At 38.7% G+C, this 26,814-nt stretch overlaps 1 protein-coding gene across 1 annotated transcript in view; it reads left to right on the top strand.

Annotated features, from left to right (window-relative positions):
* Positions 1-26,814, top strand: part of LOC127449876 (RNA binding protein fox-1 homolog 3-like) — a 181,569-nt gene that overhangs the window by 41,157 nt on the left and 113,598 nt on the right. The window contains exon 2 of the mRNA XM_051713491.1: positions 18,247-18,324. The gene's annotated coding sequence lies outside the window, so the exon portion shown is untranslated. The remainder of the gene's footprint in view (positions 1-18,246; positions 18,325-26,814) is intronic.

The raw sequence follows: 26,814 nt of genomic DNA, 5'->3' as shown, positions 1-26,814 counted from the left end.
TCCTGCAGGTCTCTATCAATTTAATGTTATGCTGTTTGGGCTCAAAAATGCTCCTGCAACTTTTCAGAGGCTCATGGAGACAGTTCCGGGAGAACTAAGGAAAAAATATGCTTTGTGTATATAGACGACATCATCGTTTATTCGCCTTCAATAATCCAGCATTTCCATGACCTCTAGACTGTCCTCCATCGATTAGAAACTGCTGGTCTGACCATTAACTTGAAGAAAAGCAAATTCTGTCTCAAGAACTCACCTTCCTAGGACATGTTGTAAGTGTTCAAGGCATTTCAGCCGACCCAAGTAAAACTCAAGCCATTCATGCCTACCCTGTGCCTAGAAAATTAAAAGAAGTTCAGAGGTTCCTCGGATTGGCTGGGTGGTATCATTGGTTTGTCCCGAACTTTTCAAGGTTAGCCGAACCCCTCAACACACTGAAAAAGAAGGGACATCGGTTTCAATGGACAACTCAGTGTCAGCAAGCTTTTGATCAATTAAAGTCTTGCCTCACCTCACCACCCATTCTTGGCCATCCTGATCTTCAGCGCCCATTCACTGTATTTACCGATGCCAGTGACACCAGTTTGGGTGCCATTATGGCACAATGGAGGGATGCTGGTAGAGAGGAGGTTATCGCCTATGCAAGCAGAACCTTAACTGGGGCCAAACTCAACTACACTGCAACAGAGAAAGAATGTCTTGCAGTCATCTGGGCCCTGGAAAAATGGCAACATTACTTGGAGCACAAGCTTTTTACAGTTGTCACTGACCATTCTGCACTGCAATGAGCTGCCACTAAAACCACAAGCCGCCTCAACCGTTGGGTCCTGCGATTGCAGAAATTCGATTTTGTCATTGAGTACCGAAAAGGGAAGCTAAATGTAGCTCCAGATGCTCTATCCAGGTCTTTTGTTACCTCAAGATGTAACCTGTACACCAATGAAAAAGATCCAGAACTGCCTGTATCAGATGTTGCCCTGTGGGAAGAACAGCACAAAGACCCCGAAGTTACAAAACTATTGCAAGCAGTTCCAGATAATTGTTCCAGTCTGATGGACCAGTATGAAATTGTTGAGGACAAACTGTATCAGAAGACATACCTGGCAAATAACCAACTGCAGTACCGAGTCTACATTCCCAGCAGTCTCAGATCCTCCCTTCTGCAACACTATCACTCCACTCCTATGAGTGGCCATGGAGGAATCTACAAAACATATAAGCGACTTCAAGAAGTAGCATTTTGGCCAGGCATGTAGTCCGATGTGAAACAGCATGTGAGAACTTGTGTAAAATGTCAAACATTAAAAAATGATAATCAAAACTTGCTGGAAAACTACAGCAAATCACTACCACCCGCCCAAACCAAATGCTGGGAGTCGACATCATGGGCCCGTTACCACGAAGTTCAAGCCGAAATGAGTACCTGCTTATTTTTGTTGATTATTATTCCCGATGGGTTGAGTTGTTCCCCATTTGTAACGCCACTGCCCTGAATGTTGCCTCTATCTTCAGAAAAGAAATCCTGACATGATGGGGTGTGCCAGACTTCATCAGTTTGTCTCATCTGTATTCAGAGAATTATATGAGAACTGGAGTATCACCCCCAAATTAACTACAGCTTACCACCCACAAACCAACATGACTGAAAGAGTGAATCGAACTCTCAAGAACATGATGGCAGCCTATGTGGACGACAACAACCGAAGGTGGGACCAGTTCTTACCAGAATTCCGATTCGCCCTGAATTCAGCCATTCAAGAGACCACTGGACTATCCCCAGCAGAACTCCAGCTTGGCAGGAAACTCCAAAGTCCAATGGACAAAATACTTCATGGGCCTAATCTTACTCCAGACGCTGCCTACTATGATCAACTTCATCACCTGCAAACTCAAGCCAAATAAAGCAGCAAGAAAGCCTATTCTAAATATGAAACCCGATTTTGAAGTCTGATATTTGGACCATGATTCTGGACTTGAATTCGTTTTTGTAATCTGATTTAAGATTCTGATTTGAGTTCAGATTTTTTATCCTTCTGATATCCTGTGTTAAATTTCCAGTTCTGGATCCTGATTTGAGATTATCATATGAGGATCTTGAAGACTTAATTTTCAGAGTTTGCTCTTATGATTTTTCAAGCTGGATCCTCAATTCAGATTTTTTTAAGAGTCTGGTTTTTGTTTTTTCTGAATCCTAAATTCTAATTTTGCAAAATCAAATTGTCTGAAGTCAGATTCAGGATTCTGAATATGGATCCTGATTTTGGAGTCTGTTTTTTTATTTCAGTATCCTAAACTGTAATCCTCAAATCTGGATCCAGAATAAGATTTTCACATGAGAATTTAGAAAGGATCCAAAATCTGGGCTCTGAAATCAGAATCTCAAATCAGACTCCAATATCCAAATTTGAGTCTAGAATTATGATCTGAATGTCAGGCGCCAAAGTCAACGTTTTTTTGGTTTCTGACTCTGGATCCTAAATTCGGATACTCTAATTCCAATCAGGAAGTGTGTATATTCACTGTGCACACATACGTGTAAGACAGATCTGTTAATAAAGACTGTTATTAGCGATTTCTGCTACATTTCTCACTTACATAAAGAAAAGTCTGTTCTGCTGTTAGTCAGCATTTCTGTTCTTTTCTGGGCAGGACAAGCAACAATAATTTATAATATGTAAACAATGTTTACCGTTATTCACACACCTTCCTGAGCAGCAGAGGGATTTTATTGGCCCTTTGAGAGTGAGGAGAAAATGAGACGCGTCTTTGCTCATTACTCTGCCGCATTGCTTCAGAAAAACAGGGAAAATTGAGTGGAAGAGAGAGAAGGGATGGAGGGTGACAGGGAAAAAAAGACATGAGGAATGGAAGTGAAACAAGCAAGTGAAATGGATCTGGTTCCATCAGAGGGGTAGAAGAGGTTTTGGAGCAGGTATGAGGTAAAATATTAAAGGGCAAATTGACAATTCAGTCATCATTTACTCACCCTCATGTTGTTCAGGTTAGTTAGTATTTTGTGTTCTGTACTGATATGCTTTGTGGTGCTTTGATGGAAACACCTGCTAAAGTCAAAACTGCTGCGTCTGGCAAGATCCTGAATGTTGCAATCTGTATCTCACTCTTTCGTAAAACTTTAAGGAGAAAGAATAAACTATGACTCTTGAGGCCATCCGGCTCGAGTTGCTCTGATGTACAAACGATTACACAACTCATTTCTAAATGATTCCCAGCGCTAAGATGTTACACGAGGAAATTCCGCTCCAACTGGAAGCACAGTCTCCCAGCAAAACATCTACAAGAGGAGCAAGAGATGAGAAAAGGCTGAACTGACAGTAAACAGATGGATCAGAGAGTAGATAGAGGCACTGTAGGATGCAGAAAACAGTGAAGGAGATTTTCAAAGGCACCTGAGTTGTTCATTGTACAGTGCATGTTGTTGCCTGAGGAAATTTTCACATATCTAACATAAAACGGGCCTCTTTGAAAGATCAGAACTGCAGGGCTTGCCAGCCCCCTTAAACCCCTCTAAAGATGGAAGATTTTCTAAAACATATTTTGCAACTCAATGGTGTAAGAAATGATCTCTTCCTCTCTGTTTCTCTTTGTCTAACTCAAGTTCACAAGCCTTTCAGTCCCAAATCACCCTAAAATATTGGTAAATGAATCCCACTTGCACTTTTTATTGTATGATCAACTCTCAAGTGTAATTAGTAATTACACAAAAAAGTAGATTCAAAAGAACCGACTCAAAAGAATCATTTGTTCGGTAATCGGACTGCAGTGGTCACACATGTTTGGTGTTGTAGATTGAAAAGAACTTGCTCATAAGAGTCATTTGTTCAGAAATTGGACTGCAGTGGTCACACATGTTTGGTGTTGTAGATTCAAAAGAACCAACTCAAAAGAATCATTTATTCGGTAATCGGACTGCAGTGGTTACACATGTTTGGTGTTGTAGATTCAAAAGAACCGACTCAAAAGAATAATTTGTTCGGTAATCAGACTGCAGTGGTCACATGTTTGGTGGTGTAGATTCAAAAGAACCGACTCAAAAGAATAATTTGTTCGGTAATCGGACTGCACTGTTCACGAATGTTTGGTGTTGTAGATCCAAAAGAACCGACTCAAAAGAATCATTTGTTCGGTAATCAGACTGCAGTGGTCACGCATTTTTGATGTTGTAGATTCAAAAGAACTGACTCAAAAGAATCATTTGTTCAGTAATCAGACTGCACTGTTCACACATGTTTGGTGTTGTAGCTTCAAAAGAACTTGCTCATAAGAATCATTTGTTCAGGAATCAGATTGCACTATTCACGCATGTTTGGTGTTGTAGCTTCAAAAGAACTTGCTCATAAGAATCATTTGTTCAGGAATCAGATTGCACTGTTCACACATGTTTGGTGTTGTAGATTCAAAAGAACTGGCTCATAAGAGTCATTTGTTCAGGAATCGGACTGCACTGTTCACATATGTTTGGTGTTGTAGATTTAATAGAACAGACTCAAGATTGATTCATTCAGAAATCAGACTGTGCTGTTAGTGCATGTTTGGTGTTTTAGATTCAAAAGAACTGACTCGTAAGAGTCATTCATTCTGGAATCATACTGCAATGGTTACGCTGTGTGTTTAGCACTGTATATTAAAAAGAACCAACTAATAAGAGTCAATTGTTCAGAAATCGGACTTCACTGGTCACTCAGCTTGTTTCATACTGAAGATTCAAAAGAACAGACTCATAAGAGTCATTAATTCAGTAATCGGCTGCACTTGTCACACATGTTTGGTGTTGTAGATTCAAAAGAACCGACTCAAAAGAACCATTTGTTCGGTAATCAGACTGCAGTGGTCACACATGTTTGATGTTGTAGATTCAAAAGAACCAACTCAAAAGAATCATTTATTCGGTAATCGGACTGCAGTGGTTACACATGTTTGGTGTTGTAGATTCAAAAGAACCGACTCAAAAGAATAATTTGTTCGGTAATCAGACTGCAGTGGTCACATGTTTGGTGGTGTAGATTCAAAAGAACCGACTCAAAAGAATCATTTGTTCGGTATATCGGACTGCACTGTTCACGACATGTTTGGTGTTGTAGATTCAAAAGAACCGACTCAAAAGAATCATTTGTTCGGTAATCAGACTGCAGTGGTCACGCATGTTTGATGTTGTAGATTCAAAAGAACTGACTCAAAAGAATCATTTGTTTAGTTATCAGACTGCGTTCAGAATCAGACTGCACTGTTCACACATGTTTGGTGTTGTAGCTTCAAAAGAACCGACTCAAAAGAACCATTTGTTCGGTAATCATACTGCAGTGGTCACACATGTTTGATGTTGTAGATTCAAAAGAACAGACTCAAAAGAACCATTTGTTCGGATATCGGACTGCAGTGGTCACACATGTTTGTTGTTGTAGATTCAAAAGAACCGACTCAAAAGAACCATTTGTTCGGTAATCAGACTGCAGTGGTCACACATGTTTGATGTTGTAGATTCAAAAGAACAGACTCAAAAGAACCATTTGTTTGGTTATCAGACTGCAGTGGTCACACGTTACTCAAAAGAACCATTTGTTCGGATATCGGACTGCAGTGGTCACACATGTTTGTTGTTGTAGATTCAAAAGAACCGACTCAAAAGAACCATTTGTTCGGTAATCATACTGCAGTGGTCACACATGTTTGATGTTGTAGATTCAAAAGAACAGACTCAAAAGAACCATTTGTTCGGATATCGGACTGCAGTGGTCACATGTTTGATGTTGTAGATTCAAAAGAACCGACTCAAAAGAACCATTTGTTCGGTAATCAGACTGCAGTGGTCACACATGTTTGATGTTGTAGATTCAAAAGAACAGACTCAAAAGAACCATTTGTTCGGATATCGGACTGCAGTGGTCACACATGTTTGTTGTTGTAGATTCAAAAGAACCGACTCAAAAGAACCATTTGTTCGGTAATCATACTGCAGTGGTCACACATGTTTGATGTTGTAGATTCAAAAGAACAGACTCAAAAGAACCATTTGTTCGGATATCGGACTGCAGTGGTCACACATGTTTGTTGTTGTAGATTCAAAAGAACCGACTCAAAAGAACCATTTGTTCGGTAATCATACTGCAGTGGTCACACATGTTTGATGTTGTAGATTCAAAAGAACAGACTCAAAAGAACCATTTGTTCGGATAATCGGACTGCAGTGGTCACACATGTTTGATGTTGTAGATTCAAAAGAACCGACTCAAAAGAACCATTTGTTCGGTAATCAGACTGCAGTGGTCACACATGTTTGATGTTGTAGATTCAAAAGAACAGACTCAAAAGAACCATTTGTTCGGATATCGGACTGCAGTGGTCACACATGTTTGTTGTTGTAGATTCAAAAGAACCGACTCAAAAGAACCATTTGTTCGGTAATCAGACTGCAGTGGTCACACATGTTTGATGTTGTAGATTCAAAAGAACAGACTCAAAAGAACCATTTGTTCGGATATCGGACTGCAGTGTTCGGATATCGGACTGCAGTGGTCACATGTTTGATGTTGTAGATTCAAAAGAACCGACTCAAAAGAACCATTTGTTTAGTAATCAGACTGCAGAGGTCACACATGTTTGATGTTGTAGATTCAAAAATACCGACTCAAAAGAACCGTTTGTTCGGTAATCGAACTGCAGTGGTCACGCATGTTTGGTGTTGTAGATTCAAAAGAACCAGCACTGCTACTAAATCATGCTGCAAGAAACAAGGTCAGAGTGTTTTATTACAGTGTACTGAACCACAAACTGCCACCAAAATCATGATAAAGGCAAACCAGCTTCCACAGGATGACCATAAAACTTTAACCTCAGATTAGATAGAGAGAAGGAGACAATGCTAGGGGGAAAAAAAAGTTAAGTCATAACAGCAATGAGCTTCACACCAAACGCTCCACTGTCATTAAATCAATAAGTCGTTATCTTTAATGGCATAAGCACTTTGGATACTAATTGAAAACAGTTCCATTTACCCCGCTTGCCCCTTAATGCAAACAGGACTGCTGTTCAGAGCTAGAGAAAAGAAAACAAACAAAAAAACATTCGCTATGTTCTGGAGTCTGAAACATGGTAATTTTTGTAACTAGTTTGTTTTGAAAGCTACTCTAAGAGGCCCTGAGGCTACGCGGATAGCGATTCTCATCCGTTATGAATTAGCCACTGCTTGTATCCACATTTGAAACCCTGGAATAGACCACTGAATCATTTTTAAATGTCCTACCTGGTGGTTTAATGCAATCACATTTGCATAAATCTAAGGTAAATTCTTGGGGCTACAGTGGACGTGAGCATATAAATCGGTGCCAGCTCCGGGCGTCTCAAGTGTTTGAAATCCATAAAGTAGTGGCTAACATCACTTATCTGACAGAGGGGCTTAAAGAAAATATTGATTTATCTTTAAGCAAATGTTCTTAAGCTGAAATCCAATCAAAAGCTTTAGTGGCAGAGAGCCAGTGAAACCACAGAGTGCTGTGGAATATTGGAAACTGCAGTCCTTGCATATGATATAATGAACTAAAGTTTTCAAGCTTCCAAACAAATGAATCTGTGTAAGACTAGTAAAGTAGGTTCTTCCTCTTGCATCAATAGAGTAAGGGGGTGAATCTTATGAAATCTATACACGAATCCTATATACACTACTGGTTAAATCTTTTGAAAAACTTGCCTGAAATGTTTCTCATGATCTTAAAAATCTTTTGATCTGAAGGCGTATGTTTAAATGTTTGAAATTAGTTTTGAAATTGATGACTTGGACCAAATAATAAAGAAAAGCAGCCAATAAGTGCCCAACATAGATGGGAACTCCTTCAATACTGTTTAAAAAGCATCCCAGTGTGATACCTCAAGAAGTTGGTTGAGAAAATGTCAAGAGTACATGTCTGCAAAATCTAGGCAAAGGGTGACTACTTTAAAGATGCTAAAATATAACACAGTTTTGATTTATTTTGGATTTTGTTTAGTCACAGCAGAATTCCCATATTTCCATTTTTATTATTCCATAGTTTTGATGACTTTACTATTATTCTAAAATGTGAAAAAAAATCTATTTATCTATCTATCTGTCTATCTGTCTGTCTGTCTGTCTGTCTGTCTGTCTGTCTGTCTGTCTATCTATCTGTCTGTCTGTTTATCTATCTATCTATCTATCTATCTATCTGTCTGTCTGTCTGTCTGTCTGTCTGTCTATCTATATATATAGCATTATGTAACTATTTTAAATTATTTTTATTTTTAAAAAGGACCCATTATTTTATTATTTTTTTTTGTTTTTAAATTTTCTTCAACAAAGAAATGTAAAAAATATGTAATTACAAATATTGTAAATTTATATATGTAAATAAACTGTAAATAAATATTATATAAAATTATTTAAAATATATGTTATTAATTCTAAAATAAGCCTATTTTAATTACATATTATTTTGTTACAATTTTTTTTATTGTGCCATTATTTTCATGACAATTGCATTATTTTCATAATGCAAAACAAGTAATAAAATCTTATTTAAATTGTTTAATATTTATACATCATAGTAGTATTTGTTGTACTGCCTTAGTTCTGATTTCAATAAAATCCTTGTGTGTGTGTACTGTGTGTGTGTGTGTGATATATATATATATATATATATATATATATATATATATATATATATATATATATATATATATATACATATATACACTACTGTTCAAATGTTTAGGGTCACTTACTCATTCTTTAATATATATATATATATATATATATATATATATATATATATATATATATATATATATACTATTATTATTATTATTATTATTATTATTATTTTTCTTCACATTTTAGAATAATAGAAAAGTCATCAAAACTATGGAAAAACAAATGGAACAATGGGAATTATGCTGTGACTAAACAAAATCCAAAATAGATCAAAACTGTGTTATATTTTAGCATCTTTAAAGTAGTCACCCTTTGCCTAGAATTTGCAGACATGTACTCTTGACATTTTCTCAACCAACTTCTTGAGGTATCACACTGGGATGCTTTTTAAACAGTATTGAAGGAGTTCCCATCTATGTTGGGCACTTATTGGCTGCTTTTCTTTATTATTTGGTCCAAGTCATCAATTTCAAAACTAATTTCAAACATTTAAACATACGCCTTCAGATCAAAAGATTTTTAAGATCATGAGAAACATTTCAGGCAAGTTTTTCAAAAGATTTAACCAGTAGTGTATATAGGATTCGTGTATAGGTTTCACAAGATTCACCCCCTTTCATAAGATTCACCCCCTTACTCTATCAGCGCTGTGAATATATAATGTTTTTGTGTATTTTTCATACTAAGTTGTTTTAGATCTTCAAACAAGATATAACATAAAACAAAGGCAACCTGAGTAAACACAAAAAATGCTTATATATAAGCAAAAAAGTTATCTAACACCTTTATCACCCATGTGAAAAACTAACTGCCCCCTTAAACTTAATAGCTGGTTGTGCCACCTTCAGCAGCAACAGCTGCAACCAAACACTTCCGATAACTGGAGATCAGTTTTTAACAACGCTGTGGGGGAATTTTGGCCCACTCTTCTTTGCAGAACTGCTTTAGTTCAGCCACATTGGAGGGTTTTCGAGCATGAACTGCCCGTTTAAGGTCCTGCCACAGCATCTCAATCAGGTTCAAGTCAGGACTTTGTCTAGGCCACTCCAAAACTTTAATTTTGCTTCTTATGAGTCATTCAGAGGTGGACTTACTCCTGTGCTTTGGATCATTGTCTTGCTGCATAATCCAGTTGAGCTTAAACTTCAACTCATGGAGTGATGACCGGATGTTCTCCTTTAGGATTTTCTGGTAGAGAGCAGATGTTTCCTTCAATTATTGCAAGTCGCCCTGAAGCAGCAAAGCATCCGCACACCATCACACTACCACCACCATGCTTGACCATAGGTATGATGTTATTTTTGTGGAATTCTGTGTTTGATTTACACCAGATGTAACAGGACCCCTGTCTTCCAAACAGTTCCACTTTCAACTCATCACAGAACATTCTCCCAAAAGGTTTGAGGATCATCAAGGTGTGTTTTGGAAAAATTCAGATAAGCCTTAATGTTCTTCTGGGTTAGCAGTGGTTTTTGCCTTGCCACTCTTCCATGGATGCCATTTTTGGCCAGTGTCTTTCTGACAGTGACCTTTATTGATGTGAGAGAGACCTGTAGTCCCTTGGAAGCTGTGTTTTTCACGACCACACCTCATGAAATTTCCATGACCTCATAGCCTCCTTTCCCGTATGTAGGAATGAGTGTATGCATTGAGTTAGCTTGTTTGGGAATTAGCAGGTTAGGGCACCATCTGGCTGATGCAAACACTAATGGACCTGAGCAATTACACTTGACTTTCAGTGGACAAGCAGGACAAGCAGCTAATGCTAATGTCACTAAACATTAGCTGTGGCGGTTGGATGTGTTTACAGGTAGATGTTGCCTATTAGTTTTAACGATCAACAGCAACGCAACAAGACCCAGGCAGTTGAAGTATGAAGACACAACGCTCATACTGTGGATTCTGCCAAGGTTAATGGTTGTGAACGCTGCCTGTAGACAACATTGGCTTGACACAAAAATGTTAGTGACCAAAGATTATAGCTGTTCAGAATGGAAAAGCATGAGAAGCTGAACGCATTATGCAACGATAATGTTTCAGACAGTATTATCCTACATTGTTGTCACATGACTTCACTACAGTAGTCACATGACCTCATCATGTTGCATGTTTAATTCAGCAAGTGGCATCTAGTTATAATCTTGTTTGTTATTTTGCATTTTTAATCCAATAAAAAAAAAAAGGTCTTGATATTTGCTGGTCTGATCCAAAAATGAGTCAAGAAAGAAGGTGGCTATGTTCAGAATAACATTCTAGTATAGGACGGTTACTAATTCTACACTATATAGTTTGAATTTTGTGCAGTATGTGTACAAAGAATGCACATTTTCTGAATGCATGGAATTAGAAATGGAAAGTGAAATTCAGCACATTGCATGTGGGGATACAGTATCTCCCGTGGAGTGCTCTGTTGTATAGAACATTTTTACAAAAGCAGTGGATAATTAGGGAATACCATGTATATAGAAAATGTGTATACTGTGCACCTTTTGGATAAACTGATTTGGATATACTGGATACCTGCTGCATAAATAGTATGAGTAGTGTGTTGGTATGCTTTTGCAAACACATCCAAGGAACCTTGGAGCTAGCTAACAAGTTGAAGAGTGAAGTAGCATGCTAACATTTCAATGCGCTACCCTTCAACGAGTCTCTCCGCTTAAATTAGCTGTGCAAATGGCTAATATGAGTAATGGAATTGTGTGTTGAGGCGCATAAGGGTGTCTGCCACACAAATAAATGATTTAATGCAAATCTTGAGCATCACTCCTCCTGCCAATTAAGCTAACCAGTTTTAGCTGCAAGTGATTTTATTACATTAGCACGCAGCAGCTCTGACTGCATTAGTGATGGTTTAATCAGTCAGTAATCAAATTAGTGTGAGTGACAGAAGGAAGAACGAATTAAAGCACGTCTCCTCTTAGTACCTTAAGTACACACCTGCACCCATCGCCGGGGAAATCAAGATTCTTATGTGTTTACATAAGTCACTGAAAAATCTACGTCAACAGCTAGAAAACTGCTACAGAAGTGAATTAATAAGGAATTCATCAGGAAAACGTCTATATTTGATGTTATGGGCAATTATTACAGGTATACTTAGTACAGAACATTTTGTCAATCATTTGTCACAGGGAACTTACAATGTCACACCTAATTAAAATGCATTCTGGTATTTTTCTTGGCTTAACTGTCTAACATGCTGGTCAGGCTGGTCTGGTTTGGTGGTTTTAGCGGCTTTTGGGTTATATTACAGCTGGTTAGGCTGTAAGACCAGGAAGGAAGGAAGAACGAGAGAGACAGACGTGAAGGATGAAAAGAAGGAAGAAAGAAACAAACGAAGACAGACAGGAAGGAAAGAAAAAAGGAGAGAGGACAGACGGGAAGGTAGAAAGAAAAGAAAGAAAAAAGGCAGATAGGAAAGGACAACAGGAAGGAAGGAAGGAAGGAAGAAAGGAAGGAACAACAGACAAAAAGGAAAGGAAGACATACAGGAAGGATGAAATGAAGGAAGTAAATAGAAAACAGAAAGAAAGAATGGAGGGAAGACAGACATGTGGAAAAGAAGAAAGGAAAGAGGACATACAGGAAGTAAGGAAGAGAGAGAGAGAGAGACAGACACAAAGGATGAAAAGAAGTAAAGAAGAAAGAAACGAATGAAGACAGACAGGAAGGAAAGGAATAGAAAACAGACAAACATAAATGAGGGAAGACAGACAGGAAGGAAAGAAGAAAGGAAAGAGGACAGACAGGAAGGTAGAAAGAAAATAAAGAAAAAAGACAGATAGGAAAAGACAACAGGAAGGAAGGAAGGAAGGAAGGAGGGAGGGAGGGTGGGAAGGAAGGAAGGAAGGAGGGAGGGAAGAAAGAAAGAAAGAAAGAAAGGAAGGAAGGAGGGAGGGAAGGAACAACAGACAAAAAGGAAAGGAAGACAAACAGGAAGGATGAAAGGAAATTAGAAGTTAGGAAGGAAGGAATGAAGACAGGAAGGAAATAAACAGAAAACAGATTGAAAGAATGGAGGGAAGACAGACATGAAGAAAAGAAGAAAGGAAAGAGGACATACAGGAAGGAAGAAAGAAAGAAAATAAGAAAGACAGAAAGGAAAGGAACACATACAGGAAGGAAGGAAGGAAGAGAGAGAGAGACAGACACAAAGGATGAAAAGAAGTAAAGAAGAAAGAAACAAATGAAGACAGACAGGAAGGAAAGGAATAGAAAATAGCCAAACATAAAGGAGGGAAGACAGACAGGAAGGAAAGAAGAAAGGAAAGAGGACAGACAGGAAGGTAGAAAGAAAATAAGAAAAAAGACAGATAGGAAAGGACAACAGGAAGGAAGGAAGGAGGGAGGGAGGGAAGGAAGAAAGAAAGAAAGAAAGAAAGAAAGAAAGAAAGAAAGAAAGGAGGGAGGGAAGGAACAACAGACAAAAAGGAAAGGAAGACAAACAGGAAGGATGAAATGAAGTTAGGAAGAAAGGAATGAAGACAGACAGGAAGGAAAAAATAGAAAACAGATAGAAAGAACAGAGGGAAGACAGACATGAAGAAAAGAAGAAAGGAAAGAGGACATACTGGAAGGAAGAAAGAAAAGAAGTAAAGGAAGACAGAAAGGAACACATACAGGAAGGAAAGAAGGAAGGAGGGAGGGTGGGAAGGAAGGAAGGAGGGAGGGAGAGAAAGAAAGAAAGAAAGAAAGAAAGAAAGAAAGAAAGAAAGAAAGAAAGAAAGGAAGGAGGGAAGGAACAACAGACAAAATGGAAAGGAAGACAAACAGGAAGGATGAAAGGAAGTTAGGAAGGAAGGAATGAAGACAGACAGGAAGGAAAGAAGAAAGGAAAGAGGACATACAGGAAGGAAGAAAGAAAGAAAATAAGAAAGACAGAAAGGAAAGGAACACATACAGGAAGGAAGGAAATGAAGACAGAAAGGAGACAGACAGGAAGGAAGGAAATGAAGACAGAAAGGAGACAGACAGGAAGGAAGGAAGAAAGAAAGAAAAGAAGAAAGGAAATGAAGACAGGAAATAAAGGATAGGGAAGGGAAGGAAGGAAGGAAATAAATAAACAGAAAACAGATAGACAGAATGGAGGGAAGGCAGACATGAGGAAAAGAAGAAAGGAAAGAGGACATACAGGAAGGAAGAAAGAACAGAAGGAAAGAAGACAGAAATTAAAAGAACACATACAGGAAGGAAGGAAGGAAATGAAGACAGAAAGGAAGGAAGACAGACAGGAAGGAAATAAATAGAAAGTAGACAGACAGAAAGGAGGAGAGAAGAAAGAAAAAATTACAGACAGAAAGGATGAAAGAAAAGAAGGAAGGAAATGAAGACGAAAGGAAAGGAATGAAGGAATGAAAGAAAAGAAGACATATAGGAAGGAAGGAAAGAAGACAGGATGGAAGGAAATAAAGACAGACAAGAATAAAAAGAAGGGAAGAAAGAAAAGAAGAAATAACAAAGAAGAAAGGGATTGTAAGACAAATACTGTATCAGATGCAGTATGCAGTTTCTCTCTTAAATCAGGGACAGTGTGTATCAAAGTAAACTCTCAATGTCTTTGAATGCAACCATTTCACTAAAAACCTCATGACCTTGTAGCATTGACTGGTTTTAAAGCACCACAGCCTGACAGAATAAACTCATGTCATGATTACACTTATAATTACAAGTGCACTTCAATAATCATCATGCCACCAGGATCAGAGCATTTTTCTTAACTCCAAAATAATGGTTTTGAATTGTGTGGTTAGAAAATGACTTTGTATGGCTTGTCAACTAAAGTAGAGCAGTCGCGCAGAGCTTGATAAATCTGCCTCTCCATCTGTAAACGTCTGCAGATCGCCCAAAGCCATTCCTTAGATTCTTGTTTTCAATCTTTTGTTGCCACTTGAGTTTATTGGTTGTCAAGCATGTGCATGTGTGCAACTGTGTGTTTGCCCGACGGGTGTGATGAGTTTTAATGATTCACCACTCTGACGGATGAAGCCGAACTCTGACAAACATGTTTATAAAAAAAGAGACGTGTCTTAGACAAGACTCAAACAGAGCACATCAGCTGCAGGGCACAAGACTTCATTTCCACTTGTGTTTTTGTAATAATGTGTGGGTGCTTCATACTGTATCTCCCAAGACATGTGGTGAGGTCTGTCCTTTCTCTAATTAAGTGTGGGCTCTGCCTTTGACAAAAACACCAGCTGAAGAGAAATGCTCAGAGTAAGAACTAAACTCTTTCTCTTCTGCTACATTCACACAGCAGCAGAAAACACGTGTCAGTCCTGTTTAGAGTACTGAATACTGTCACGTTCTCACACAGTTCATTGATGAATGTCACAACTGCATTCTGTTACCGAATCGGCTCCCTTAACGTTCCAGGTCTTCCTTCCTTCCTTTTCTCATTTCCTTCCTCCTTCCCTTCATCTTCCTTCCTTCCTTCCTTCCTTCATTTTCTCATTTCCTTCCTTCCTTCCTTCCTTTTCTAATTTCCTTCCTTCTTTCCTTCATTTTCCTTCCTTTCTTCCTTCCTTCCTTTTCTAATTTCCTTTCTCCTTTCCTTCCTTCCTCCTTTCCTTCATTTTCCTTCCTTCCTTCCTTCCTTCCTTCCTTTTCTCATTTCCTTCCTCCTTTCCTTCATTTTCCTTCCTTCCTTCCTTTTCTCATTTCCTTCCTACTTTCCTTCATTTTCCTTAATTTTATCATTTCCTTCCTCTTTCCTTCATTTTTCCTTCCTTCCTTCCTTTTCTCATTTCCTTCCTCCTTTCCTTCATTTTCCTTCCTTCCTTCCTTTTCTCATTTCCTTCCTCCTTTCCTTCATTTTCCTTCATTTTCTCATTTCCTTCCTCCTTTCCTTCATTTTCCTTCCTTCCTTCCTTCCTTCCTACCTTTTCTCATTTCCTTACTCCTTTCCTTCCTCCTTTCCTTCATTTTTCCTTCCTTCCTTTTCTCATTTCCTTCCTTCTTTCCTTCATTTTCCTTCCTTCCTTCATTTTAATCATTTCCTTCCTCCTTTCCTTCCTTCCTTCCTTTTCTCATTTCCCTCCTCCTTTCCTTCATTTTCCTTCCTTCCTTCCTTCCTTCCTTCCTTCCTTCCTGTCTGTCTGTCTTCCTTCATTCCTGTTTGTCTGTCTGTTTGTCTTCCTTACCATTCTTCTTTTCTTTTTACCATCATGCCTGTTCTCTTTCTTTCCTTCCTTATTTCCTTCCTGTCTGTCTTTGTTCCTTCCTTCCTTCCTTCCTTCCTGTCTGTCTGTCTTCCTTCATTCCTGTCTGTCTGTCTGTCTGTCTTCCTTTTCATTATTCTTTCTACCATCATGCCTGTTCTCTTTCCTTCCTTCCTTCCATACTTTTCTTTCTTTTTTCTTTCTTTCTTTTTTTCTTTCTATATTAGTGAAGAATGTAAATAAAGGGAAACCCTGTAGTGTGTGTGCACTCAGTCTGTTCAGTGAAACCCCTGACCCTGCATATTACTCTGGCAACAGCACCCACTCTTCTGGTCATCAAGAGAGAGCTCGAGAGGAAAATCAATGTGAAGCATCTCAATTAATCTGGCTGGAGGTAATTGATTAGGAGTTTGAAATAGGTAAACAACCTTGTCTGTTTAAAGGCCTGATCAGTTAATCATCACTTTAGACCAAGCACACAACAAACACACACAAACTCTCACGCAGTGAGTTTGTCTTGGTTTCTTTGCAGTGTTTAGATTAATATTGATAAAAACAATATTTTTCTTGCTCTTTTGAAATAAAACAGTTTGATGTACTATATACTGTGACTTTCAAAACTCAAACCTTCCTCTTCAGTCCAACAAGAAAATTTCCTGAAGCTAAACTGCAAAAGCAACTCTTACAACACCTGTGTACTTTTCAGCAACTTTACCCTCCCTGGTGAACAACAGTGTGAAAGACAGACAGACAGTGAAGGACGACAGAAGCAGAAGAGGTTCACTACAGCTTCAATAACGCATGTAGCAGAGTAAACGAACCATTCTGTAGTACACAAACTCATTGAAGGAGAGACCAAATCCATGCCTAGAGACATTTTCTTTTTCTTCTTTATTGACTTATTGAATTACATATTACATGTGAATGGCATTAAATTATCCTTTTTCTTTTTGTTAGTATTTTTACATTATATCTTTTGTCTTTTTTTTCAGGACACCCAAAGAGCAATATAATCTCTGTTAGACCCTCACTGCATGTGAGATCAGACCAGATCAGATGTGTGTGTGTGTGTACGTTTGTGTATGTGTGACAGCTCTAAAGATCAGTATGGCCCTAAGTGATTAGGGACCTTCACTTTACCACACACACATTGCAGCAAAATAGCTATACCACACAACAAGCATTGACACCTCCACTCATCCCTCTCTCTCTCTCTCTCTCTCTCTCTCTCTCTCTCTCTCTCTCTCTCTCTCTCTCTCTGTAGCATTTAATTGCAGTGTTAATATTTAATGCTGTCAGTGCAGGAGCTGTCGAGACTGCTGAAAGAGATCAGAAATGGTGCTGAAAAACAACAGACACACAACTCAGCATAACCTAAAAACAACATAGAATTACTTCAGAATCAACACAGAACTGCCCTGACAGCCTCTACAAAACAAAACTGCCTTAAAAGCATTAATAAACACGAAACTGCCTAAAAAAGTCTAAAAATCAACACAAACTGCACTGAAAGCCTCTACAATACAAAAATGGCTCTAGAAGCGTTAATAACAACACAAAACTGCCTCCAGAAAGCCTAAAAATCAACACATGACTACAATGCAAAACTGCCCCCAAAAGCATTAACAACACAAAACCACCTCTACAATGCCCCAAAAATCTATGCAAAACTGCACTGAAAGCCTCAACAATACAAAACTGCCTCCAAAAATTTCAGTAACACAAAGCTGCCGCCAAGAAAGGTAAAAACAACACAAACTACAAAAACCTACAAAATGCCTAAAAAAATCAACACAAAACTGCCCTGAAAGCCTCATGAACAAAACTAAATATCCTCTGATACGTAGCTTCAAGATAGAAAAACCCAAAACTGATTTCAGTCTGTACTGGTGTTTCAATGCTGTTTTATGTCTGTACTGTACATCATGTTTTGTTTCTGTCTTCAGATTCATTTTTTATGCATTTATACGCAGTTAAGTATTCTTGAAGAACAAGTAGATCTAAACATGGTGTTGTAATTATTTTGATGATGCTGTGCTATGATAATTTCATATGTTGAGTAATAACAGACAGGGGCAGATACTGATCATGCGGCATTTGACATATATTTGATAAAGAGTGGAGCTTGTAAGATCCACTGAATAATGTGTGTGTGTGTGTGTGTGTGTGTGTGTGCATGCATTTGAGTGTGTGAGTGTAGTAGGCATTTTTTGCAAATGGAACCAGCACCTCTATAATGGGCATTTTGCTTTTAAATAATACATGTGCTGTCAGCGCAGGCAGTGTTTCTGTGTGTGTATAGACCAGTTGCAACATTCTGGAAAGCAATGTGTTTTTATTGTTATAAATGTAAAAGTAGACATGCCCAAATTAGAATTTCACTGAAACTGTATCTTTGTGTTTTGTCGGCAGGTGATCTGTGTAAGTCTGGCGGCGTATCTGCGTTTGGGAGCGTGGTGTGTGGGGGTACTTCCACTTTTCTTCACACTGGTGAGAGACATATGACTGTTATTCTCAACTTCTGGTTCATATTTGGGTCATTGACAAAAAGGGTTGTCTAAGGTGATTCAAATGAGAAATCATGCAAATATCTAGTTTAAAGGTGCACTCAGTAACTTTTGTCTTTGTGTCATCTTGGACTTACACTGACACCTAGTGGCTTGGATGCAGCATCATTTAAAATCAATAGTTTACAGTTTCAGATGCCATTGCAGAAATGTAGTATTCACGGTCAGCCATGATTATTTTAATCAGTGAGTGAAAGTGTCAAATAACAGGACGGTTACTGAGATTAAGTGAGTAGTATTCGGCTGGTCATGTGATCATAACATGGCAGCCCCCATGTGTGGACCCTCTCCATGTAGAATAAAACAGCTTTTATAAGGTTACTGATATGATTGGAGTCTTCATTATAATGTGACTGCTCATGATTTACTACATCTATTGCAAAATTACAAATCATGTCTTTAGAAGTTAAACTTTTTAAATGCTGAAAAAATTACTGAGTGCACCTTTAAGGGCGTTTTCACACCTGGCTCGCTTGGAGCATTTGTTTTGGACTTTGCAATTTGTTTTGCAATTTATTTCTTAGTCCGGTTCATTTAGGCATATGTGAACATGTGAATTACACTCAGTTCTGCACCAAAACAATCCGAAGGCTGATTTCAAATGAACTCTAGAGCGGTTTGCTTGTGATAAGAAACCCAGCTGACCAGTGAACTAACCAATATCCACATGATTACCACAAGCATACCTGATGGATCTTTGGAAAAGAAATCTGTAGGTCAGCAAGTTTAAGGCAAAAGTAACTAATGAAGCCAACCATGACGGAAAGTTTAAAACTCGTAACCATCCGAGTGATGGACAGTGTTTATTTGTAGCGCAAACTCTGATTGGAATGCGCATTCGGTACCATGCTGCACCGTTTTGCATAACCGTGACATAAACGATACTCTAAAAGTTGTACTAGTTGACACGCTTTTAATAATTAAATCATTTTAATCGGTATATCGAAGTATGAGCTAAATCCTGGAAAAGCGCACAAACAAAATAATATTTGTGTCCATGTTGGTGTTATATATTTTTGAAAAACAGTTATAGCATTTTTTTCAAATTGATTAAATGACATAAAAAAGGGGGCCTGGGTGTCTCAGCGAGTATTGACGCTGACTATCACCCCTGGAGTCACGAGTTTGAATCCAGGGCGTGCTGAGTGATTCCAGCCAAGTCTCCTTAGCAAACAAATTGGCCCGGTTGCTAGGGAGGGTAGAGTCACATGGGGTAACCTTGTGGTCGCGATTAGTGGTTCTTGCTCTCAATGGGGCACGTGGTAAGTTGTGTGCGGATCACGGAGAGTAGTATGAGCCTCCACATGCTGTGAGTCTCCGCAGTGTCATACACAATGAGCCACGTGATAAGATGTGCGGATTGACTGTCTCAGAAGCGGAGGCAACTGAGACTTGTCCTCCACCACCCAATTTGAGGTGAGTAACTGCGCAATGACGAGGACCTACTAAGTAGTGGGAATTGGGCATTCCAAATTGGGAGAAAAGGGGATAAAAAAAAAAAAAAACCTTAAAATGTCAAGTGTTGTAAAATACTTTCTTTGCACCTTGAATACGTGTACACAACTAAATATTTTATTTCAAAAAATTTAAAAACATTAATTTACAAATATCATGAAATATCATTTTGAGTTGCAAATATTAATACGTTTTCTCAGGGTTATTCTATTTGACCTGAACAAAATTTGCCTTTTCCTAAAAAAAAATTAACTCTTCTGCATGTTGGTTATTCCACCTAACTTTGATTTGGAGGAGAAAATGTTTATATATATATATATATATATATATATATATATATATATATATATATATATATATATATATATATATATACTGCAGAAATCTGCTTGGAGAAAATGTTTATATATATATATATATATATATATATATATATATATATATATATATATATATATATATATATATATATTAATCATATTTTAAAACAAAATTGTTTCACTGCTTTTTAAAAAAATAAAATAAAATTGTAATAAAATATTATTCCAAATTACTTATGCCAAAATGTATTATTTCAGCTTTTAATGAGACTTTTATTTCTTTTACCCTCTGCAGATGGTTAAACCACTTAGACATTTTTTTATTTAAATGACTTTGATTGCAGTAATTGAAAACATGTTCATGATAGTAAAGGATTATTCAAGTCATTGTTCTGTGTGAGTTGCATTTTTAATGCATTTTTGAATAACTGTATTGATCTGGACTAAAACAATATATAATAAAAATGAGCGTCAAATAAATCTGGTGTACATAAAGCAGCTTTCTGCAGTCTCTCTCTGTGTATGTGTGTGTATTTATAAATAATGGATTATTAATGGTTTACTGTGATTTGTTTGTGCATCATGATTGGTGTGAACAGGTGGATTTGCATTGCTGATGACATCACTTCCCGCATAAATCTACAGTCAGTACATTCATTAAACTGCAGAGCTGAGACAGGTGTGTGTGTGTGTGTGTGTGTGTGTGTGTGTGTGTGTGTGTGTGTGTGTGTGTGTGTGTTTGATGATTTGTTAATATATTTAGGTGATTACATTTGCTGATGCAAAATATTCAGACTGCACCTGTTTAACAGAATCAAGCAAAAAAATAAAAAATACAAATAAAAAAAAAAAAAACAGAAAAAGATAGATTGAACAAATGTAGTTTTCATTTAATAAAATAGTCTGAGAAACAACAGGCGTGATGCATAGAGTTTCAGCATTTAAACATGAATAGATTATCACTTGCCACATTGGTACATTCTTGACAGTTACTGTTCATGCAATCAGTGTTAGATCTCTTTTAATGTTTGGTTTCAACAAATGCAAAATAAACACATTTCAGAATTCATTTTGGATCAAACACGTCCTGTAGGGAAAATCAGATGGGTTAGGCTACTTGTACAGTATATTACTACAATTGTATTTTTCTTAGAGATACTAGAGAAATATGGCCAAAGATAGAAATCCAATTTAACAATCACACTATGGGTTAACAACACACACAAGCAGCAGTAAACTAGATAATACTACACCACATCGGGTTTGTAAAATACCACAATGTCTATATGAGGAGACATGCAACATTTATCTTCTCCCAAATGATTCTCTCTCTCTCTCTCTCTCTCTCTCTCTCTCTCTCTCTCTCTCTCTCTCTCTCTCTCTCTCTATGTGGTTTGTAGGGATAATTTTTGAAACTGTGGCCTGCTGACATGTTTTTCAAATGTGCTGACGCAGGAGTGATGTTACTATAGCGTCTTGTCTACTTCTCACATTCTCTCTCTATCTCTCTTTCTCATTATTAATCCTGATGAAAAAATAGTTTGAATTGACTTCAGGTGTAAATCTCACAAACACATGCCCCGAAATCAGAAGAATGAATAAGAAATACATTTTTGCTCAAATAAAATGAAGCTTATTCTAAGACTATTATTATTTCTTGCACTGTGGTATTATTGTTATGACAATTACTGTAAGAACATTTCCCTCCCAAATTCCTTCAGTTTATCTTTTTAAAATATTTTTAAAAGACATTTTATTTTTATATTTTATCTTTTTTTTTTTTTTTTTTTTTTTTTTATAGTTCTAATTTTTCTCATTGGTGATTTTAATGTAATTAAATGTAATTTTTATTCTATCATTTACTATTATTCTATTTTTATGGAAAAACTGTTTTTTTTTATTTCTTTTTTTAAGTATCTAGACTGTATCGTTTTTTTTCTCTATTACAATACAAAAAAAAATAAATAAATAAATAAATAAAACTGTAATATAAAGATTTAATTTTAAAATCATTAAAAAAGCAATAAATACTGTAAATAAATAGATAAATAAATGCTTTACAAATACCATGATGTATAAATACTTTTCCGTTTAAATAATATTATTTTATTTTTGGATAACAATAATGGTAATTTGGTGGGGAAACGTGCTTAATTGTCATGAAAATAATGTAATGGTGCAAAAAATCTTTATGGTTCTAAAATTAGGCTTTATTTTCTTTTAAGCAAAATATGATTTATTATTTCTTTCTTTTGATTTTGAGGGGAAATGTGACCTGAAAAGTTGCATTTACAGTAAGAAACTTACAATAGAAGTGAATGGGGCTTTTTTCAAAAGCACAGCCACAAGACCTAAACATTATATGTGTTAGCATGATTTTAGCCTAAAAAATAAATCACTTACAAACCTTATCTGTGTGAAGGTATATGCAATATTACAACTTTGTTGTCATGACGCCTTCTTAGTAGCCTCTCGGATGCCGAGAATGACATTCATCTGTTTTTGTGGGCTCTCATGTAACTCCGAAGTCCGAACTCAGAGACACATTGCCGACCACAGGTTAGACATGGAATGCATGATGACAGCACTTGACCAGGCTTTGTTGCAGCTCTTTGGCATCTCTCTCTTACTGCAGCTACATGCTGATGACGTTGGTCTTCAAAGTGGGTTGCTGTCTGTTTTTTCTGTGCACGCCAGGTTGTCCTGTCCGATCCGGCTGTCTCAAGCTGGTGGGGCTGGAGGTCTGCCCACTTGAGGTTGGCCTTAAGGGTGTCCTTATACCTCATTCTAGGGCGACCCAGACTGTGGCTGCCTTGTCTGAGTTTGCCATAGAACAGCTGCCGGGGAATTCTGGTATCCATGCGAATGACATGGCCAATCCATCGAAGCTGAGCTTTAAGAATCTTGGCTTCAGTACTTGTTGTATTGACTCTGTCAAGGACCTTTTTATTTGTAATGCGGTCTTGCCAGCGAATGGACACGAACTACCTCAAGGAGCAGGTGTGGAATTGCTCCAGTTGTTTGAGATGCCTGAGATATGGTGTCCAGGTTTCACATCCATACAACAAGGAGGTGATGACTACTGCATTATACACCTTGATTTTGGTGGCTATGCATGCACTCCTGTGTTTCAGGACCTTGATTCGCAGCCTCCCAAGTGCCTGGCTGAATTTTTTAATCTTTATGGTGATTTCTTGGTCTAAGGTTCTATCGCAGAATGTAGCACTGCCCAGATACTTGAACCAGTCCACAGTCTTCAGCTGCATGCTATCTACAGTGATGCAGGGCTGTGGGAAGGAATTGTTCGTGAGGGCTGGAAGTGGACTTCAATCTTGCCAATGCTGACTGTCAGACCAAATAGCTTGGAAACTTCAGAGAACATATCAACCATGGTCTATAAGTGGTTCTCTTGGTGGTCCGTGAGAGCACAGTCATCAGCAAATAGCGCCTCTCTGATCAGCCTCTCCTGAGTCTTGTTTTTTTCCAGGAAGTGGTGCAAGTTGAACAGTGAGCCATCTAGGTGGTATTTAATGTGCCTAGGTCAAGGTCCTTCACAGCATGCAGCAACACCTGAGTAAAGAACAAATTGAAAAGCACTGGGTGAGGACACATCCTTGTTTCACACCATTGGATATGCTGAATTTCTCTGAAGGTTCACCGCCAGAGAGAACTTACCCAGTCATATCATCGTGGAACAATTGAATGAGCCCGGTTATCTTTGCAGGGCAACCAAGCTTCTTAAGGATGTTCCAAATAAGGATGGCCCTTCTCTATTTACTGTGTTCAATGCTTTGGTCAAATCGATAACGACAAGGTCGAGGTTCATATTCTGCTCAAGGCACGTCTCTTGTACTTGTCTTACAACGAATATCATGTCAGTAGTGCTGCGATCAGGTCAGAAACCGCTTTTGTGATTCTGGGAGGTTTTCCTTTGAAATATTTGAGATAAGTCTGTTCAGGATGGTGCAGGTTAGGGTTTTGCCAGCAATGGAGAGCAAAGAGATCCCTTCGTAGTTTCCACAGTCTGATCTTGACCCTTTGTTCTTGTACAGGGCAATGATTGTGGCGTCACAAAAGTCAGGAGGCATTGCTTCTTCATTCCAGTTGCTGTTCAGGATGTTGTGAAAGGCTGTGATTGAATCCTTGCTAAGAGACTTGTAGACCTCTGCTGGAATCCTGTCTTTGCCAGGTACCTTGCTGAAGTTCATCTATTTAATGGCTAGTTTGACTTCGTCAAGTGGGAGGATCATGAAGTTCGTCAATAATTGCTCTCTGAGGAATCTGTCCCAGTACTGATTGATCAACTGTTGATGGGAGGTTCAGCAGTTGGCTAAAATGTCCTTTCCATCTGTTATTTATACTTCCCTTATCCTTGATCAAGGTTTCTCCATCTGCAGCCATCAAGGGCGCAGAGCTTGATTTTGGGGGACCAAAGACCGATTTTATGGAGCTGAAGAATTGCTTTTGTTAGAGTTGTTAGAGTCAGCAAAGCTTTGTAATTCTTCAGCCTTTTTGTCCCACCATACGTCTTGTATTTTACAAATTTTATTCTGGGTATCAGCTTGGTAAAATGTAAACCTGTCTTTCTTGGTTGGTGAACCAGGATTGTTTTGCCATTCTAAAAATGCCTTGTTCTTCTTAATTAGCAACTCTTGGTTGGCGCTGTAATTTTCAGCAAACCAATCTTGATGGATCAGTTTTTTAGGTCCAAGCTCAGCCTTTTCTTTGTCTAACAGCATTGCTTTGAACTTGTTCCATTCCAAACTGGTGTTTGTTATAATGAGCTCATGTTTTGGGTATTTGCTTAATAGAAGTAGGCCATTGCTGTTCATTTTTCCCATTCCATGTTTACCAATAACTCCCTCCCAATGACTGTAGTCTTGGCCGACTCGGGCTTTGAAATCACCCAGCAAGATTATTCTTGTTGTTGGCAGGAACTGAGCACAAGATGGCATTGAAGTCAGCATAAAATTGTTCTATTGTCTCCTCTGTGCTAGTAAGGGTAGGGGTATATGCACTGATAATGGTGGTGTATCAATCGTTGCAGATGGGTAAGTGTAGTTTCATTAGCCTTTCAGTGATCCCAACAGGTAGGTCTGGGAGTTGTTTCATCAAACTGGATTTGATGGTGAGGCTGATACCATGGATCCTCTCTTCATTAAGGGCCTTTTCTTTCCAGAAGAATGTGTATCCACTTGAAATCTCCACGAAAGATCCTTCATCTGCCAGTCTGGTCGCACTGAGTGCTGCAATATCGATGTTAATGCACAAGAGCTCTTTTGCAACTAGGGCTGTTCTCCTGTGTGGTCTGGATGAACTTTCCTTGTCCAGGAGTGTTCTTACATTCCATGCTCCAGTAAGGAGGTTCCTTGTATTTTTCTTATTGTTTTTGTGACCGCATTAAAGGATGAACTCTCAGCCATGGTAAGCTGGCCAGAAGTGTAAGGGGCAGGCTATTGTTTGGGCCACCTTTTCTAGACCCCTCCCTTTTAAAGGGTGAGCAGCGCTCTCCTAAATTGGTCTGCTCAGTCGCCCTGGATGCTGCCAAACTACCCCTCTGCCCCAGGTATAGAGCAGATTGACCGTTGGTCTGAGGGCCGCTTGCATGCAGGTTCGTGACTTCAACTGCCAATGGTTATCTCCACCTGTTGCTTTGCCACTCTCCCATCACCGCAGGACTATTGAAGTGTGGATGGTAAGCATGTGCAACAAAAACAAACCTGTGTGTGAAGGATATTAAAGTGGGAAAACGTCATGGTTACTTGTGCAACCTCCGTTCCCTGATGGAGGGAATGAGACATTGTGTCGATGTAGTGACACTAGGGGTCACTCTTGGGAGCCCGAGACACCTCTGGTCTTTGATAAAAGGCCAATGAAAATTGGCGAGCGGTATTTGCATGCCACTCCCCCAGACATACGGGTATAAAAGGAGCTGGTATGCAACCACTCATTCAGGTTTTATGCTGAGGAGCCGATATAAGGTCCGGCCATTTCAGCGGGTAGTTCAGCGTTGTGGCAGGATGGACACAACATCTCATTGCCTCCATCAGGGAATGGAGGTTACACAAGTAACCATGACGTTCCCTATCTGTCACTCACTCGACCGTGTGTCGATGTAGTGACACTAGGGTTCCTTATACGAAACGCCACAATTGGCTGAACTGTGTTACGTGAGCTGGCGGTGTGTGGTGGGCAGACTACTGTGTGCCTCATAGCCAGCACACCAGGTTGACACGTAACCTCCCCCAACATAGTTATGAGTGTTAACTACCCAAGAGATAGAGACAGGCTTAACCCAGTCATGGCCTCTTTTCTCCCTTCTCTTTTTTCCACTCCCTAAAAAGAAGGGGGATTATCCGACTGGGCTGCTAGGTCTAGTTGGGGGGGTGTCCCTCCCAAGGGGAAGACACCGCGGAGACCACACCTCGCCCAAAGAGAGGGGGCGATATTTAAGTGGACTTCGTCGTGGTGTGCTGCTATGGCGGCAATGTACACCTTCAAGGTGGAAGGGGACAGTCTCCCTTCCAACCTCTCCTGCAGGAAGGAAAGCACTGATCCGACTGCACATCTCTGGGGGTCTTCCCGTCGGGAAGAACACCACTTAGGGAACAGACGCCACTTAAAGGCATACAGGCGCC

The sequence above is a fragment of the Myxocyprinus asiaticus genome, chromosome 13, assembly GCF_019703515.2.
Source record: "Myxocyprinus asiaticus isolate MX2 ecotype Aquarium Trade chromosome 13, UBuf_Myxa_2, whole genome shotgun sequence".
Lineage (NCBI taxonomy): Eukaryota > Metazoa > Chordata > Actinopteri > Cypriniformes > Catostomidae > Myxocyprinus > Myxocyprinus asiaticus.
The sequence above is the reverse complement of the archived record's forward strand: the minus strand, read 5'-3'. Positions and strand labels throughout refer to the sequence as shown.